Consider the following 6,000-nt stretch of genomic DNA (forward strand, 5'->3'; position numbering starts at 1 on the left):
TAAATGGTAATATTATTGTTTGTTCTTATTATAGGTTTTTTTCTTACAGTATCTGTAATTATTCAGAGAGGTTTGTCACTGGGATGTGTCTGTTGCCAAAGAATTCAACTTTATGAGTGAAAACAACTTTGTAAATTAAGAGTTAATCATCTAAAACATATATATGGTTGGGAAAAATAACTGTATATAATACCCAGTCTTGTCATCCTTGCTTATGTCATCATATCAGTAACTTCCTCAGAGCAAGGAGGGGTGCAGATCCCGGGAAGAGAGGATGGGGTGTGCAGGACAAGAAGCAGAATATTTTACATCTCTCCAAGTTATTATTTAGGCAGTTACTCATTTCCCTCTTTGGGGCCACGTAAGAGAAATCAGTGAGATGAATGGTCTACTTTGTACACTTTGGGAAAAAAAAACTCTATAGCTCAGCTTTTCTGAAGACAATATATGTATAAAAAGATTAACTCATGGAAACTGAAGCTGTGATAAAAACAGCTATGGTAAAGTGCTAGAAGATGTAGTTATAGCCAAAATCAGCACACAGCCACAGATCATTTGGCAAAGTTTTCTCATATGTTGGTTATTTGTAACTTGAGTTACAGAAGCAAGGAAAAGTGACACTCTCTGGTGAGCTGCTGCCTGTAACATGCATGGGATGATAGAGAGGGCTCCTGACAGCAAAGAGCAAGGGCACGCTACGCCCATGATGTCAGTGGCCGTGTGGGACAAGAAGACGGGAGTTCACAGGAAACAGCAGCAGCAGCAGAAGGCTACAGGGAGATAAGTACTACAGAGGAGTTTAATTTATTGCCTACCGCTGTCTTCCAGGGACTGGAGTGAGTTTCCCATGAACAAAATACTTCCAGCCAAGCCCATGCTCAGGCCACGTATCCCAGTTACATTGCAGGGCTACATGGAGCATCAGGACTGCACTTCGGGGAGCTCACCCAGAGGAACACAGCAAAAACCTTGAGTTTTAAAACTTTCATGTGCATATGAAAGGAAGTTTAGGACATGAGGTCAAGAGCCTTCTGAACTGTCACATAAGAGTTGCTAAGGCAGCCTAGCACCCACAGACTGTGCTTGCCTTCTACTTCACTTGGCAAGTTTCACAGATGATACAACTTAAATTAGGCTGTGCTAGAATAAGACATGCCAGATCTCACGTTAACAATATATTGTATTAGCTACACATAAAAAGAATATGACAGACCTATGACAGACCACTGAGATGTTTTCAGTCCTTGCAGTGACCTAGTTCCTGACTGTTCATAAAAGCAGACAGTAGCTATCTTAATCTGAAACTTTGATTTTCATACCATACCTAAAAAATTAATCAAGCAACGAAAGTTATACTCTAACCATATTCATCTATAAAGGTACATGCAGCCATATTTTAAATTTAAAATTTGAATTTAAGAGAAACACCACAAATACCACAAGAGAAATACCTGCTTTTTTTTTTTTTTGTCTTTGTCTTTAAAAAATCCCCTCAATAAAACTGAAACAGAGGTTGAATGATATTTTTTGACAGTTGCCTATTTATAACAAGGGAATTGGATAAAGATTGGAATAGTCTTCCTTGTGAGTAAGGGAATCAGAATCCAGCCATAAAGGAATTAATATTTAGCTATTTGCATACAGATCATGCCCTCATTTAAATTTAAATGAAGCACTGGGGAGATATCTATCCCCATGCAAGGACAGAGTTGTATTTGGGCATGTATGTTACAAAATCTTTAATGTGTTATTAAGCAAAATCTGATTTCTGGATATGCTAACTCTGCAGAACTTGTGTGCTCCACAAGGTTTATTGTCGATATCTAATCCTTATTATTCCTAATCCTAAATCAGAGAAAATCCTATCCTCCCCTCTGCAATCACCTGATCTTGGTTCCTGAACTACCTTATAAATACTTAATTGCTTATTAACATGAATCATCTCTCTTTAAATATATATTATATATATATGGCTTGTCTTTCATTTTCTCAATCCTAAATGTTGCTCTTTTATGCTATTATATCTCCTAGGTATTCTAGGTATACCTAGAATATACTGTAGAAGATCATAGCTGGACTCATCTAATTTCTGAACATTCTGGACTGTTGCCAGCACTGGAACTGGAGTGCCTCTATTGCTGAATTGTTGAAAGAGTCCTTGGAAGAGTTTTATACTTCTCCCAGGCAATTCCCAGTCATAGCTTAGGAAATGGCCAAAGCCAGGAACCATTTCCTACAGGGTGTGCATATGGCCATCCTCATTTAGAAAAAAGGGCAAATACTCTCTGTTTTATCAGCCCCAGAAAACTACTAGGTTGTTAATTACTTGACTAGGGAGCCCATTCCTTTATGGATGAAATGTGAGTTCATTTAACTTTGAAGAGCTGATGATAGCTCCTAAAAAAAGTCCTGAACTATGTCTGGTAGAAGGAATTCCAGGCCTCCCACAAGGCACAATCTCCACGCGGGCACCATCCCTTCCAGGGCAGGCAGCAACTATGCCCTGTGGTACTTGCATGGGAGAACGATACTGGGTAAATCAATGCAGAAAAAGGAACAAACAGAAAATGCCATTGAACCACTGAATACTGTGAGCAGTTCTGCCCCCTCACCCAGCTCAGAAAGGATGTAAAAGGATGTCAGGGATGGTCAAAGTTAGCAAAGCTGTTCCCATCTTAGGAGTTTCTGAATACTCAAAAATACAGCTGGAGGTGAGGAGAAAGGTATAATAGAGCTCTGTAAAGTCAGGAATAGCACAGAAAAGGTGCACACCAAGTGATTATGGAGCATCAAGTGAAATTTCCAGGCAGCATTTTGAATACAAACAGAAGGAAGATTTCAGACAGCAAATAGGAAACTGAAACTCAGTGCTGCAGGACATTGTGGTAGCCCAAAGTATAGTTGGATTCAAAAAGCAGCCAGAGAATTTCCAAGAAAAAAGCTCATCAAAGGCTGTTATATACTAAGTCCTGGATACAGCTCTGGCTCTAAAGTACCAGTGGACAAAACCAGGAGAATATACCAAGTATCACTATATGATTTACATGCTTTAGTGAATCATAGTGCTGATCATTGTTTGAGATTAGAATATTGGACTTTATATTTAAATTAGTAAAACCATTTTTATTTTCTATTCTCTGACAGAGTTAATTACTTAGTTAATTACAGGGGTAACTGTTAATTACTGCCATTGCATTGTCCATTATAAAATGACTTTTCGCTGGCTGTTCCATAAGCTTTCGGTCTGTTTAATGTATGTTAATTAATGCAATTACAAATTATAGTGCAGACACTATTTACATATTTGTTCCATGACTCAAACATTTGCTCCTTAAACATGATTAATCAAAAATGCATGTGTCCAGTCTATAATATAATCATCTAAGTTAATTAACGTTCATTAACTGGAGCTTAAGCGCTAATAAAAATTCAGGTTTGCCTTATAAAAAATATATATATTTATATATTTGGATTGGATCTTTGCTTTATTTAAAGGCAAATAACTTTGAGGAGGAATTATATGTATTCCTGAGGTGAGTAGCTCGAGAGAAGACGCCTTCAACACCGGAGCGGGGGGGGGGGGGGGGGGGGGGGCGGAGATCAGCGTCCAGGAGCCTCAACTCAGAGCGACAAGAGCCACCGAGGGAGCATCAAGCCCTCGACAGGACCTGCCCAGGAGCCGGCAGCTCAGCTGACGGCAGCAGGGACTCACACGGGGCGGAGCCTGAAGCAGTGGCACCAACCCTGACTGGGTAAAAACCTGCCCCAGGGAGGGCGGCGAGGCAGTTTGTGCGGGCAGGAGGGCGGGATGGTGAGCGCTCGTGGTATGAGCAGGGCCCGGTCCGGGAGCTCTGCTCTGGCTGTCCCGGCGGTAGCCAGCGTAGGCACCCAGACAGAGCCGATGAGAGGGGACGCTGCAGTGCAGAGCTCGGGGTGTAGAGAGTGCCTGCACTGGTCTGGTGAAGGAAAGGTGCACAATGGGCAGGGCTGCACCCGGTGCTCCCTGGTGGAGGTCCTCCTGCAGCAGGGGCTGAGCTGCGGGATGCTGTTAATAGGCTGCGAGATGTCAGGGAAGCTGGGAGGAAGCAGGAATGCTTGCTCCTGGCCCAAACTCTGCAGAGGCCTCAAGCTTCCCCTCTAGCTCATGAAGGAAAGAAGGAGGCCGTTAACCTGGGAAGCTGCGAATTAGTGACAAAAAAAAAAAAAAAAAAACCACAACAAAAAAAGGGGGAAAAGGACAATTAAAAGTAAGGGGCTTCACCCTAAATCCCCTGTCCCCACGCAGAACCGCTTTGCTGTCCTGGAGGGGGCTAATGAGGAAAAGCACTCGAGCCAGAAACAGCCGGCTGATGCACTGCTAAAGAAGATCTCTACTGATGCTGCCAGGAAAAAGCAGCAGGTCATAGTAGCAGGGGACTCTACACTGAAAGGGACAGAAGCACTCGTCTGTCGGCCTGACCCCATCTCAAGGGGGGTGTGTTGCCTACCTGGTGCACAGATCAGGGATGTGGCAGAGAGGCTGCCTGCTCTAGTAAGTCCCATGGACTATTACCCACTCCTGGTGATACATGTGGGTGCTAGGGACATAGATAGGAGTAGCCTGGGGAACATAAAGAGGGACTACAGAGCCCTGGGAGAGGCAGTTAGGGGCTCTGGAGCTCAGACAGTCTTTTCATCAATTCTCCAGGATACAGGGGAGGACCTAAAAAAAAGCTAGGAGGATTAGCCAGGTTAATAACTGGTTAAAAGGGTGGTGTCATAGTCAGGGGTTTGGGTGTCTTGAACACGGGACCCAAGCTTGTAGGCCAGGTCTAGTGGGGGCTGGTGGAGCTGGTCTGATAGAGAAGGGAAAGAGCAGTTTTGGTAGGAGGCTTGCCAGACTGGTCAAGGAGGCTTTAAACTAGATGTGTTGGGGGAGGGGAGCATCATTCCATCCCAACACACCCAGTCAGTTGCCAGAACCTATAATAAATGCTTGGAGCACTGTAGAGATATCCCAGCTGCTCCAGCCAATGAGCCGGCTTCAGTTGGAGCTTGGCTCCGATGCCTCTGTACAAATGCCCGTAGCATGGGGAACAAACAAGAGGAATTAGAGATGTGCGCACATCTATGGGGGTATGATATAATAGGCATCACAGAAACATGGTTGGATGGCTCCTATGACTGGAGTGTTGGAATGGAAGGTTACAGGCTCTTTAGAAAAGACAGGCCCGGCAGGCGGGGAGGGGGAGTTGCCCTTTATGTTAGGGATAGGATGGACAGTATGGAACTGTGTCTGGGGACAGGTGAGCAGTCCACAGAGAGTTTGTGGGTCAGGGTTAAAGGGAAATAGCTATGGGAGACATTACTGTGGGGATCTGTTACAGACCGCCTGATCAAGGAGAACCTGTGGATGAAGCACTCCATAGACAGATAGGAAAAGCCTCACACTCACAGGCCCTTGTTCTCATGGGGGACTTCAACCACCCTGACATCTGTTGGAAGGATGGTATGGCCCAGCACAAGCAATCCAGGAAGTTCCTCGATTGTGTGGAACTCTGTCTGGGGACAGGTGAGCAGTCAACAGAGAATTTGTGGGTCAGGGTTAAAGGGAGAACAGCTATGGAGGACATTACTGTGGGGATCTGTTACAGACCGCCTGATCAAGAGGAATCTGTGGATGAAGTGCTCTACAGACAGATAGGAAAAGCTTCATGCTCACAGGCCCTTGTTTTCGTGGGTGACTTCAACCACCCTGACATCTGTTGGAGTGGTGGTGCAGCCCGGCACAAGCAATCCAGGAGGTTCTTCGATTGTGTAGAAGACAACTTCCTTCTGCAAGTAATAGAGGAGCCGACAAGGAGAGGTGCCATGCTTGACCTCGTGCTCAACAACAGGGAAGGGCTTGTTGGAAATGTGACTCTCCAGGGCAGCCTTGGATGCAGTGATCACGAGATGCTCGAATTTGAGATCCTCAGGACAGTGAGAAGAGCGTGCAGCAAGCTCACTGCCCTGGACTTC

Source organism: Pezoporus wallicus, unplaced genomic scaffold (assembly GCF_028554395.1).
Source record: "Pezoporus wallicus isolate ANWC-B61680 ecotype Strahan unplaced genomic scaffold, APGP_CSIRO_Pwel_v1 contig_6923, whole genome shotgun sequence".
Classification (NCBI taxonomy): domain Eukaryota; kingdom Metazoa; phylum Chordata; class Aves; order Psittaciformes; family Psittacidae; genus Pezoporus; species Pezoporus wallicus.